At 47.7% G+C, this 14,033-nt stretch overlaps 1 long non-coding RNA gene across 1 annotated transcript; it reads left to right on the top strand.

The window, feature by feature from the left end:
- The first annotated feature begins 4,323 nt into the window (after nt 1-4,323).
- On the top strand, nt 4,324-5,220 carry LOC120686081. The gene is made up of 2 exons (XR_005679960.1): nt 4,324-4,801; nt 4,876-5,220. It is a non-coding gene; the product is annotated as an uncharacterized LOC120686081 (long non-coding RNA).
- Nucleotides 5,221-14,033: the final 8,813 nt, after the last annotated feature.

The raw sequence follows: 14,033 nt of genomic DNA, 5'->3' as shown, positions 1-14,033 counted from the left end.
TCCTGGGCTGGTGTCTGGTGCTCGAGGTAGAAGAAGAGAGAAAGAAACAAGAAAGTAGCAGCAGCCTTGATCGAGCCTGTGAGACAACTCGATCATGGCCTATTTATAGCCTCCTGGGTTTATAGTTTTGAATGTTCAGGTTCCTAGTCTCGGGAGTGGATGGGTTAATCGATGAATATGCCTCCGTTTGACCTGTGACCTCCATGGATGGAAGCCGCCAGATCATGATTGCAATGGTCAGCAGAGTGGTGGCGCTCCACAGGTGACGTCGGGCGGCGAGATGGGACAGGTCCTCCGCGCCGTCACGACCGCTCCTTCCATGCTTCTTCCTTCCTCCTAGATTCTACTGGCAAGTAGCAGGCGGCCAGGCACAACATTTTTGTCATAAAAGATCAACAGGCTGCCTCGTACATGCTGGCGCTGGCAGGATGCTGTTGATAGCCTGATAAATCTTGTTCTTATCCCTCAATCATTGCCACAGTTTTCCGCAGAACAAACGAAAAATAAGGCATACTCCCTCGGTATCAAAATAGATGAAACCATTAATTTTTAATCTCAAGTTTGACCGTTTATCTTATTGAAAATAAGGCATACTCCCTCGGTATCAAAATAGATGAAACCATTAATTTTTAATCTCAATTCGGTCTTGCCGAGGGCCTCTATTTTCTTTCCGCCGAAGCCGATGAGAGGGTATTGGGACTTTGTGTAGGTTTTGTTATGTCAGACCCATATTGACGAAGCACTACCAGGTAATGATGTCTGGGGAGCTGCCATTGTCGATGAGGATGTGACCTACGTTGCTTCTGGTGAAGTGCACGGAGTTTTTGCCGATGTTTGCGCGGATGATGAGGGGGACGTTATGTGGGTAGTGTTGAAGTCTGAGGTCGGCTTCGGAGAATGTGATTGGGACGTGGGACCAGGGGGTGCGGAAATGCTTGCCTTCGCACACATGCGAGACTGTGCGGAGATATTCTTTCCTCTGCTTCTTCGCCTCGTGGACAGGCTCGTTTGATCCACCGGAGATGGCGTTAATGACATTGATCATGCCTCCGATGGGATCATTGGCTCTTTTTGGGACTTGGCCTAGCTCCAACTTTGGTGGTGGGGGAAGGCAAGTAGGGGTTTGCATTGCGGGTGGTTGCTGCCACGCTTGTTGTGGCACCGAAGGGGTGTGGGTTTGCGGAATTTGGGGTGCCGAAGGGGCTGGTAGGGCTGGAGGTGTGTATGTGGGGTTGTAGTGGAATGCTGGGAAGGATGGAGAGAGTGTAGGGTACACCGAAGTCCAAAGAGGTTGTTGTGAAGGTTGCCACTGAGTGGGGGCAGGCCTCGCGGCTAGTTGTTATGGGTGGTGTAATTGACGGGCTTCGGCGGCTGAGTGTTGCTTCGGTTAAATTCTTCTTTCTTTTCTTTGACAAGGGGGCAATCGCTTGTCCAAGGCCTCTTGTCCTTGCCATGGATGCAACAATATGGAGTTTTCTGCCTTTGGCCGATGTTGTCTCCACGGCCGCGGTTGGTGTTGCTTCGGTCGCTCCTCCCTCCTCTGTTGTTGTGAGGCCGGGAGTCGTGCGCTTCATCGCCTGAGACCGTATTCCCGGCTTTTGGGGTCTTCGTCTAGTCGGCCTGGTGTAGCCTCGATTTTTCGCGGTTCCGTGCCCGCTGCTCATTCATCTCTTCAAGTCTTCGCCGCTTGCCCTTGTCCGAGATGCAGTATCCTTGCATTATTTAAAAGAGCTTGTCAATGGTCTTCAGCTTGCGGTGCTCAAGGTATTCTCCACATGGGCCAAGGCTCAGTCCTGCAACTGCGGCTTCGATGATTGTCTTCTCGGCTACCTCCGGCGCCCTTGCACGAAGCCTGACGAGGCAGTGTAAGTACTCTTGTAGGCTGGAGCTTCCTTGCTTCAAATTGTGGAAGTTGCATGACGTAGTTTCATCAGGCTTCGGTGCCCAGAACGCAGCGGTCAGCTCCACCCGCAATTGGTCCCATGCGTGGATGTGGCCGTTTGGGAGGTTTGAGTACCAGTGTTGTGCGAAGCCCCTCAGGGATAGGATGAGGGCATTGACCTTGCAAGCGGGGCCTCCTCCGGTTGCCTCAACTGCCGCTTCGTACTTGAGTAGGAATTCTCTTGGGTCGGAGTCTCCGTCATACTGCGAAAGAATGGCCGGGTTGAAACGCGGCGGCCACTAGGGCTCTTCGAACTCCATGGAGAGAGGGGTGCCGAGGCCTCCGTGGGTCCATCACTGCTGCTGCTGTATCATTTCTGTACTCGCCTTCTTCTTCGTCTGAGTACATATCTTCATCGAGGATGATGAGTCATGGGCGAGGCCTGATAGGTTGATGGACATTCAGGTCCGCGGGCTCTGGCTCCGGGCGAGGGGCCTGGTCTTGCTGTAGCACCACCATGCATTGGTGGATTGGCTGGTGCATCTCATTGCTGTGAACCTCTTCTTCTTTCAGCTTGTTGAGTTTCTCCTGCAACTCTTCGGCGGTGAGTGCTCTTTGCTTCCCCTTAGCTCTTGTTGTCATTGCTGCGGCCGACGGATATCAGCCTGGGCTGCCGCCTGCTGGGCATTGTGCGACCGCTCCACGAGGCACGCTTCGATCCTGCGCATGGCTTGGATGCCTTCGGTTGAGATGCCCATGTCGTGGAGCTCGACCTCAAACTCCCCATCGGCGAGGTGGTCGACCGAAGCATCTTCGCTGTTGCCAGCATTGTTGGTCGTGACGATTGCATTGTCCGTCGAAGTGGGGGGCTCTATTGACGCGCTAGCGTTGGTCTTCTTCTTCGCTGCCATGTGGTGTGTTAGAACCAACCGCAGGTGGGCGCCAAAACTATTGGTGGAGGATACCCTTCGGAGTGAAGGCGTATCACAACAGCTCTGAGACTGGAGGGCGAAGCCTCCTTCGCAAATAGCGTCACAGACAATGGCACGAAAATTAATGCAAGCGTAATAACTTCTTGTATTCCATGTCCCATCATCAACAGTTACAAGAGTATTTATAGCCGACGGCGCACCTGCCTGTCGGCCTAAATTTCCCGTAATGCACCCCTAACTGCTAGATTCCTAGAATATACTGTGGGCAATTACGTACATCTGTCCCCTAGTGGTTTATAGCTGGACACAACTCTCCGTCCCACGTCATGCTTGTGGGCCTGCTCTGCCAGGCCTTCTTCGCGGGGCCTACTTGGTGGTGGATGCCCCTCTTCGGCTTCTCGACTCGGTGGTGATCGGAGACTTGCCTTGTGCCTTGCGACCTTCGCCTTCAGCCACCGGGCTTCGCGTCTTCCGAAGGCTGCGTCCCCTCGGGCCTCTTTGCCATGGCTTCGCCAGCGTCCTTGTGTCTTCGGCCACCGAGCCGCCGGTCTTCGCATTGATCGAAATCCTCGTCCTTTCGGGTCCCTTCGGATTCCCCGGTTCCTCTTCGACGGTCGGTCGCCTCCGGCGGCGTCCCGAAGGTGGCACCCACAACAGGGGGCACCAGCCTAGGGGAGCCCAGATCGGTAGCAAGGGAGGATGGATCCGGACCCTGGTGGCCACTACTATGAAAATGGTTTTTAGGTGCGGTGAAAATCTATTCCTAGAGTCGCGTATTGTAACTATCCCCCGCAGCTACAAATACTGTTTGCAATGGCAGGTAACACTGAAAACCCATTTCCAGGGGGTGGGTCATGCCGGTCCTAATTCCAACTTCTTATCCGGACTGCTCATTTTGTACTTTGTGCTTGACTGTGCGAACCACCGTACCCGGCGGTTTCAGTTGTTCATCATGACTATATTTGAAATGTTTACAGTATATTGAAGACAATCCGTGCCCTTTTTTTCTAATGGATGAAATTAAACAAAAAATAGTAAACTGGGGCAGTATGTAGTAGACTAGGTATACGTATATTACCTGGTGGTGACCGGTGAATGCCTATTCAAAAGGTCTTTCGAAGATGCTCTACCTACGCAGAATAAAAAGATGGAAGGTTCGAGGATGGAGTAGAAACCTTAAAGTTGTCAGGCCTTGACGGCTAGCTCTTGCACGAGCAAACACTGACGTGGATGTGATATAGAATAGATATTATCAACCACGACTCAAATTTATGGTTTTCCCAGGAAATCAGCCAGATAATCGGAACTTTCCTGCCGCCTGATTTCCCGTCCTGTTCCTTTTCTCATTGCGTTTATGAGCGTTTATGACAGCAAGATTGGACCTTGCTACCACTTGGCTCTGGATGACCCACTCCCGCTAGACAGTCCGACTCAAATGCTATCGGAGTGCGTGTCCATATGCATGCTGGACCTACCTATCAATCAGCTGCTGCCTGATACAACTGGGTCCGACTGGAGTGCAAGTAGCACAACCGTGCAAGGCTGCAAGCAACGCTTGCTAGGCCTCCGATCCCCATCGAACGGTGCATGTAAATTTTGCAGAAGAACCCTCCCGCACCAGCAGATCCGCCCCATGTACACTTTGCACAAGCCCCCTCCAAATACTATACCTCATCCTCACCGGTTCGTGAGTTCATGTGCCTGGTGATCACGTAATCTCCACGGTTCGGGGTGACGAGGTGCCGCCGCCGCCCTCCATCCAACCGCAAGAACGAGCTCTGGCCGGGCACGGACGGAGGACACTCTGTCTCTTCCCGCAGGTCGCCAGAACTCGGCCGCCGGCCACCACTCGGCCGCCGCGCACCACTTCCTCAGACTCGATAGTTCAGGCTTCTGGTCGGTGTGGGTCCCTGCTGCGGTATTGGAACCTGCGTCCACTGGTTTTAATTTCAACGATCAGCTCATCGCCTACGTGCGCCCGGCTCAGGTGAAACAACGATCATGCTTCTTGCATCAGGTGAACAACGCGGAATGATTAATGCTAAATCCTATTTGCTGCAGGAGGAGAATAGTTAGTCGTATAATAATGGATGAAGTTGGGCATAATAGGCGTAATTGCCCAAACAAGGGGAGCTGAAGCAGCGGCTCAAACATGCTCGCATTTACCTGTGGCAATGAAGCAATGTGTTTAGTGCTACACTTTCAGGATGATTTGCTAAAATAATGTGCACTTATATTTTTTTAGATGCCAAAAACAATTTGGATGCTATGTCAATTCTATAGTTTTATTTTCTCTTTGGATCCTGGAACACATTTGTATTCAAGAATTCCTCCACTGTAACACCTGTCCCAACTTCCTGCCTTCTCTGCTCTTATTTCATATGCAGCAGCAGCATGTTACCTATACATACAACTCGATTGCTGAGGTAAAAGATCATCTATTTTCATTCTTGATCACTCTTTCATTCTCATAACTCGATTGATGTCTGCAAACACATACACACACTATGCATCTATGCTGCTCAATTCTCTGAATTTAGCTAACATAAGAGAGAAAACAATCTTGCATTATCGAAGCAGGGAGCATTCTCACAAGCCGATTTTTATTAGCGACACAAAACTGATGTACATACTCAATTTTACAGTGCGTCAAAATTGTATAGATGTTCATTACAATGGCAGGAACAACAATTTTGTCTGCACAAACAAGGATTACAGCAACTACCACCTCCATGTTGCGTCCTCCAAAATCATAGAATGAAAATGAAGCAGTTATTGCCCACGGAGTGCCCTTGACAACGGCAGCGAAAGAAGTTTGTGGCCAAGACCTGGGGCATCTAGAGGATGCCAGACAACGAACTTGTCAAGGCGTTGCCCTCCATCCTAGGGGTCAAGGCGTCCTGCATCTTAGCCTCTTAGGGGCCACGGCGGCGGCGCTCCGAGGCCTGATGGCGGGCGGCGTCCTCCATCCTAGGGGCTGCGTCGGCGGTGCTCCAAGGCATGATGGCGGGCACGGCAGCCTGTAGCCTTGTGGAGCAACGAGGAGGAAAGTGGTGCGCGGCGGCCGAGTTCTGGCGAGCTGCGGCAGCGCTCGGATGGAGGCAGGCCGGCGGCCGAGTTCCGGCGAGCTGCGGCAGCGCTCGGATGGAGGCAGGCCGGCGGCGGTCGAACGAGTGAACACCACACCGATTACGATTGGGATTAATCTTGCCAAGGGGGTTTTCGTATTTTTGTTTTGCATCTCTGATGGTGTGCTGGGAGGGTTTATGTGTAAAAAAGTATGTCACCGTTGGATAGTCATCGGACACATCACAACAGCTGCTTGCACGCTTGCACAATTGGCCTGATTGCACCCAAGTAGCCGCCGATACAACTACCCCGCTTCTACAGTGTGATCGAATATAAAGAGGATTAATATTAGAAAGAATGCAAACACTATAAAAATTTGTAGTAGGGCAACATATAAATTAAACTTTATTGTAGGGCCAAAAACCAGCCTCGGTTCAAAACTGATTATAATAGTATTATTCTGTGTTCTTGCATAATTAAATTTATTTTTTAGGAATAAAAAGCGCATATACTCTCAGTCGCGTGCGAGACTGCGAGTCGGCGCATCACAGAAGGACCCGTAGTCACTGCAGGTGGGCTCCGTATTGGTGTTCGTCTTCTGTAACACATCTTGCTGGAGTTTGGGAAAGAGGGGCAGCCGGGTGTTGAAATATCTGGAGATATTGACAGAAAGGCTATGACTCCTAGTTGTTAGGATTTGGATAGAGTTAGTTGTTGTGTTCTTGACATGTAACTCAAGTTGTATGGTAATCTTTTTGTACAAGTTGTAAGCCACACCAGGGGCTTTTCCTGGCTATATTAATATGGAGCTGAGAGCATGAGAGGGCATTTCGGTACACACATCGTCTGCGGCACCTGATCCGTCTGTGCTAATGTCGTCCACGGCCCTTGCTCCAGTTCCTCAGCGCCCTACTACACGCCTCTCGCAAGGTATTCGTAAACCCAAAACCTACACCGATGGCACCATTCGCTACGTCAATATGCTGTCTACCTTTGAAGAACCTGCAACTTTACATGATGCTTTGACTAGCCCTCACTGGAAGCAAGCTATGGATGTTGAGTTTGATGCTTTACAAAAAAAACAAGACTTGACATCTTGTTCCACCACAAAGAGGGAAGATGTCATTGACTGCAAATGGGGGTTATAAGGTTAAACGCAAGGCAGATGGGACCATTGACAAGTATAAGGCTCGTTAACTAGCCAAAGGGTTTAAACAGTGCTATGGCATCGATTATGAGGACACGTTCAATCCGGTTGTTAAGGCAGCAACTATACGTCTTGTCCTGTCTTTGGCAACTTGATGTGGAAAATGAAGTCCTTCATGGATTTCTTGAAAGAGGAGGTGTTTATGCACCAACCCCTAGGATTTGAAGAGAAAACCATGCCACATTATATTTGTAAATTGGATAAAGCTCTTTATGGCCTTAATCTAGCATCTCGTGCTTGGTACTCTCGGTTTCAGTCATAGGCTTCAGTGTTTGGATTTTGTTCCCTTGAAGACTGACACGTCTCTGTTCTACTAGAACAAGGGCAAACATGCAATCTGTATGCTAGTGTATGTGGATGATATAACTGTGTCCAACTCGTCCGAGGAAGCTGTATCAGCCCTATTGCTTGATCTGAAAGAGGAGTTTGCCATCAAAGATTTGGGAGATCTCCACTACTTTCTTGGCATAAAGGTGCATCGTTCCAAGGGTGAGCTGTTCTAACACAGGAATGGTATGCAATGAGCATATTGGAGCGTGTCAGCATGGAGTCCTGTAAACTATTGTCTACTCCATTATCCACGACAGAGAAGCTCTCAATAACTTAAGGAGATTGTTATGGATATTGGATCATTAGGGTAGAGACACGCTAGAGGGCAGGGTCTAGCCCTACTGCTCCAGCGGCATGGACACGACAGAGGACAGGGTAGGCCCTGCTGCTCCGGCGGCTTAAGAGAATTGGGGAATTTAGAATTGATTCTTCTTCCTTGCTTGATTAGATTGATACATCTCCTCTCGTTATATAGAGTGACTTACTTGACCCCTAAGACTTCTAATCTTATCCCTAACAAACCCTAAAGTACTGGTGGCGCTACAGTACCACAGCACTACAGTACTTGGGCCCATATGGCCCAATAAGCCTAGTTGACCACCCATAACACTCAGATGTCATGGCTATTGGATCATTAGGGTAGAGACATGCTAGAGGGCAGGGTCTAGCCCTACTGCTTCGGTGGCATGGACACGACAGAGGATAGGGTAGGCCCTGCTGCTCCAGCAGCTTAAGAAAATTGGGAGATTTAGAATTGATTCTTCTTCCTTACTTGATTAGATTGATACATCTCCTCTCTTTATATAGAGTGACTTACTTGACCCCTAAGACTTCTAATCTTATCCCTAACAAACCCTAAAGTATTGTCGGTGCTACAGTACTGCAGCACTACAGTACTTGGGCCCATATGGCCCAATAAGCCTAGTTGACCACCCATAACACTACCCCCCCCTTTCGGAGCAGCTCGTCCTCGAGCTGCAGCATACCCCTCGCCGGTCAACAACTTGACTCGATCCAACACAAACCTATCACCTAAAAACAAGCCTTTTACATCTCGGCTGATTTTACTGTTGACTAGGACTAGGACGCTAATGAAATTACAACCTTTTATTCGAGATGCAGCAACCTGTCCTCCTGGCTCCCAGGGAAACGAACCTACCATGTACGGGACTTGATTTCCCCTCTCTTCTCATGAAGAAGAAAAGCTCCAAGCCGCATGTGTGCAAGTAATACACGCCAGCAACATGAGAAAAAGGGGCCTCATCACGTGTAGGGCAATTCATAGAGAAGCAATGTGGGCTGCTAGATGGCAGTGGCTGCAACAAGGGGATCAGTCGGCCCCAAAATCGCGAAGAAAATTGGGGGATTTAGAATTGATTCTTCTTCCTTGCTTGATTAGATTGATACTCCTCTCTTTATATAGAGTGACTTACTTGACCCCTAAGACTTCTAATCTTATCCCTAACAAACCCTAAAGTACTGGCGGCGCTACAGTACTTGGGCCCATATGGCCCAATAAGCCTAGTTGACCACCCATAACAGAGATGTACTGGGTGCAGAAGACTCTAAAAGATATAGAAGCATTGTTGGGCCTCTTCAGTATTTAACTCCAACAAGACCAGACATTTTCTTTGCGGTAAATAAGGTGTGTCAGTTCTTGCACTCACCAACTATGGTGCACTGGGCTGTGGTCAAGAGGATACTTAGGTATATCAAGGGAACCATACAGGTTGGATTGAAAATTGGCAAGTCCAAATCAATGTTGTTGAGTGCGTTTTCTTATGCTGATTGGGCTAGTTGTCCTGATGGCAGAAAATCAATAGGGGTTTTGCTGTGTTTCTTGAGAGCAATCTTATCTCTGGGAGTGCTAGGATGCAACCGACAGTGTCACGGTCAAGTACAGAGGCTGAATATAAGGCCATGGCAAATGCCACTGCAGAACTATTGTGGGTGTGCAAGTTTTTGAATGAATTAGGAATCCCTCATCCGTTAGCAGCAGGTTTGTGGTGTGATAATATTGGTGCCAAATATCTCTCCAAGAATCTAGTGTTTCATGCTAGGACGAAATATATAGAAATTGATTTTCATTTGGTCAGAGAATAAGTTAATAAAAAAATATTGGATGTGAGGTTTATCTGTACTAGTGATCAATTCGCTGATGGGTTTACTAAACTGCTTGCGACTCGACAAATGGTTCTGTTCAGAAACAATCTCAACCTTGTAACTTGTCGGTACCCCAGGACTGGGGTACCCCCTCTTGCTGTGTCTAGGCAAGGGTCTTGTAGTTATCCTTAACTACATCCAAACAGCTGGACCCCTGCGGTCCGGAGTCCTGTTCTCCCAGCAACGGTCCGGACCCGTCCCACGGTTGGGAAAGGTCCGGAGACACCACGTGTCCCGGAAGAGGCAGGAACTCGTGCGCGAGCAGCCGGGGCTCTGGACCTCCCAAGGAGACCGGACCCCCGCGGGGTCCCGGACCCCTCATGGGGTCCCAGACCCCCTGTATAGTAACCGGACCCCTCACTAAGGGAAGAAATCGACGCCCTGCCTCGGGGTGGTCCGGAGCCGACACGTGTCTGCACGCACGGACGCGTATACAAGGCCGCTTGGTCTCCATACTAAGCCTCACCCACCGCTGCAATCATTGTGGTAGGTGAACGTCTGCATTAATGTAGCGGAAGCCGAGGCGATTCTTTGACCAGGGGGCACTATTGATCGCGTAATACCAAGGCAGTGGAACCGCTGGCGCCGCCCATACCGCGTCTGCCAGTCTGCCGTAACAGATGGATGCGACGGCTCGGCTTCGCCCATTATGACGCTACATAATAGCCTCAGCAGGCCACGCCGCAAGCTACGCCACTCCAACGGACACCTAGCTGACGGGACAAGAGAAGACCCCCCTGAGTCAGAGGAGCGGCAGTACGCATATCGGAGGAAAGATTCGCTACCACTGTAGCCACAGTCACGTTGGGCCCACCTGTCGGGGCATCAACGTCCTATGTATCCGCTCCCCTTGGTCTATAAAAGGGGGGCGACCGCTAGAAGAAAACTCAGGCTGGGTGAAAGCCAAGGCCTGGAGAGGATATGTTCATACACAACCAAGAACAATACATCTCCCAGTGGACGTAGGGTATTACGCTCCGGCGGCCCGAACCACTCTAAATCATGTGTGTTCTTGTGAGCTTCTTCCCAAAGCTAGATCTGCCCTATCGCCAAGGTACTTCCCCGAGTCCTCCCTCACTGGGAATAGGCGGGTGCGCTCCGCCACCCGGCTGTGGGTACCCTACAAATCCCACGACATAACTCGGTTGTGATTGACAAGGTGTTATGAAATATCTTGAGATATTGACAGAAAGGCTATTGGCTCCTAGTTGTTAGGATTTGGATAGAGTTAGTTGTTCTGTTCTTGACTTTGTAACTCAAGTTGTATTGTAATATTCATGTACAAGTTGTAAGCCACGCCACGGGCTTTTCCTGGCTATATTAACACGGAGCCGAGAGCATGAGAAGGCATCTCGTTACACCTATTTTCACACTGGAGTCTCCAACGTCTCTAGCCATAGAAGAGGAAGGGGTCGGGAGGTCGACAGGCAGTGGTGGTGGGTTGTTGGGCGGTGGGGATGCCACCGGCCGAAGGAGGTGGCAAGACATTCGAAGGCAGACGGGGGCTGGAACATTGTGTGCTATCGTGGGCATTTTGTGACGTCTCATCTCCCAGTCCTAGCATCCATGAGCGCCAACATCTGCGCTAATCATTACTCAAACGAGAAAAAAGCACCCATTTGGCTGCACGACCGCATCGACCATGGAGGATTGTGGTCCACCCGGCCTGCCACTGCCATGGAGGAGGTTGCTGATCCCTAAATGCTGCCTCCCCGGACGAGCTCATGGATACGATGGGCATGCCTTGGATGAGCTCATGGATGTGGTCATCCATCTGCTTGCTGTGTGACATGTGTTGACACAGAATCGCGCCAAACACACTCGAATGCTCTAGAACACGCGAACGATCGTCAAAACGATCAACACCAGTGAAACCCTGGACAGACCGGTCTGACCGGATGCGCCGACCGGTCTGACCGGTCTGTGCAGGATACCGTGTAGACTAGAAACACGAGCTCGGGAGGGACCCCGGCAGAGCTCGCGGAGCTAGGGTTGCTCTGAGGTCGGCAGGCCACTTAGAACACCTTCAAATGTCGTTGAGACGCAGGAAGAACAAAAATTAGGGTTTGGAAAAGGCTAGGGTTTGAGAGAACAAAAAGTAGATTTAAATTGTATTGATTCGATTGGAAATACACTCAATCGTCCTTAACCTTTATATTTATAGACCGGGAAAGTTGTACCCCTTCCAAGTCGGTTTACACAAGGATCCTAAAAATAAAACAAAGCCCACTAGGATTACAACTGGGCAGACCAGTCTGACCGGTCGGCCCGATTGGTCAGACCCGTCGGCCTCTGATTCTGTCAAATTTGGCTGTGAACAACATGGAGGACCGTGCGGTTCCCTAGAGTTCATACACCCATATTCATGTTTTTTTGTCCCTTTCGCATATCTTTAATTTAATTTGTTGGCTATGAAAATTTGTGGAGATCTATATCATTACCATCTCAATATCTAGTAAAATTTTACAACATATTAGCAAATATTTTTCATATAGTTACAATGAAAGATATACAATTATGGCATCAAAATCGTATTTTACTCCCTGGAATGTGTCAATAGAATAAACTGAATTTTCACTAGTCCTAAAAAGTTTGCTACTATTCAATTCATAAATTGTACTCCCTCTGTTCCATAAAAAACAAGCCATCCTAGAAATTTTAGGATGAATTAATAGGAAGATAAAATGACCATGCTTGCACCTAGTTATTACCCATATCTAGCACTAATGGTTCTTACATGCACATGCACTTTCTAAATAGGGTAAGATGACTTGTTTTTTAGAACAAATATTTAATCTTAGAATGACTTGTTTTTTGGGATGGAGGGAGCGGGAATGTGCATGATACGTCCCGCTATAAAATTTCATTGTCAAACTCAACCTAATTAAAAAGATAGAAAAGATGACTCTTTTCCCCACTTTCAGAGGCAGCTCAAATATGGAACAACCTTTGGAAAAGCATTTCACATGCAGGTCCTTTCTAGAGCAACCTTTAGAAATGGCTCCACAAAATCGATGTAAAACTTATCTTATTTGTACTTTTTTAATTTTGAATAGCAAAATTTTATGGAGGGATTTTCCTTGTCCATCCCCATCTATAATAAAATTCATAAAATGTTTTCAATCTTTCTGGTTTACCGAACATGGAATGTACATATATATATGTTGTATTTTCACTTATACTTCACATGAAAATATCTCAATGGTGTATATTCTGATTCAACTAGTCTAAAATAGTTTTTAGCATTCTCAAAATTTTACAAGAGCTGGAGGTGGCTATGATATTTCCATCAATAAACTTTCGTAATTAAATTTAATTTAAATTATACAAAAGGTAATTATCCTTGATTTTGTTGAACCAATTTTCACCGGCGGGTCACTTAAGGATCCTCCTACGTAAACACTTCACTTTTAGATGCAATATTCTTAAGTAACAAGTGGCTTATGATCTGAGACAACCCCGCCATCTTCACAGGCATGTAATTGAACCAATCATAGAGACTTAGGTAAGATGTCCAAAAAAAAATCGTTCTAGTAGTATTTATCAATACTATTTTATTTGAAGGTACAAGTTTATTATCTGTCTTGTTCACAATGTTCACACCTCAACATGACAACTTCCTTCAGGACAATAAATATAAATGAAAATAGCAGTATTATTTGTCCTGCGTTTGAAGGTTATATTGCTTTTTTGTTGAGTACTAACCAATCTTTTGGTATCAGTATTACATTGATTGTGACACTAATTGAGTTGTTGTCTTGTAGCATTATTCCCACAACTAGCTTTTAACAATGTATATATTACTTCTGAATAACGCTGCAAGTCCTGGGACTCCCTGCCTTGCGATAATTGCAGTACACTATTTATGTAGAGAAGGACATCTTTTCAGTTGACACCTGAAATATTTTTTTTCGTGTTATACGGGTCATTGGGTAAATTAACACCCTTTTAATTGCATGAGATGTACGAGAGCCCAATGGGCCGGGTTCAGCAGTTCAGGCATATTGCGAAACGTATGCAATGAGCACTAATTAACTGCAGTTACTGAGAGGGTGGTTGCATGGTACCTCAAAGTGGCATTCTTGGGTTGAAGTCGTAATAATCTGCAATTTAGCGTGAAGTTGTTTTGTAAACCGTAAAAATGAACCAGTAGCCGCGTAAAGCTATTTTTTTAGCTTCACCAGTTTTAGCTTCACCAATAAAACCGTTTCAAGCGAAGTCCTCCCAAACAGCACCTTAAAGCTCATATGGCTAATACCCCGATTGCGGCCAATAAAAGCGCTTGAGAGAGACAATTAAAGTACAAGTGGATTTGTCATCTTCGCTCATCAGTCTATTTTTTTTAATTGGATATCCAACAATAATGAAAAGGAGAGTACCTGATTTGTCGAGTTTAATAAAGTTTCATGCGGTCATGTCATGTCCCATGAAACTCATTCGTGTTAAGCTA

Source organism: Panicum virgatum, chromosome 8N, assembly GCF_016808335.1.
Source record: "Panicum virgatum strain AP13 chromosome 8N, P.virgatum_v5, whole genome shotgun sequence".
NCBI lineage: Eukaryota > Viridiplantae > Streptophyta > Magnoliopsida > Poales > Poaceae > Panicum > Panicum virgatum.
This window is presented reverse-complemented; position numbering and strand designations above follow the sequence as displayed.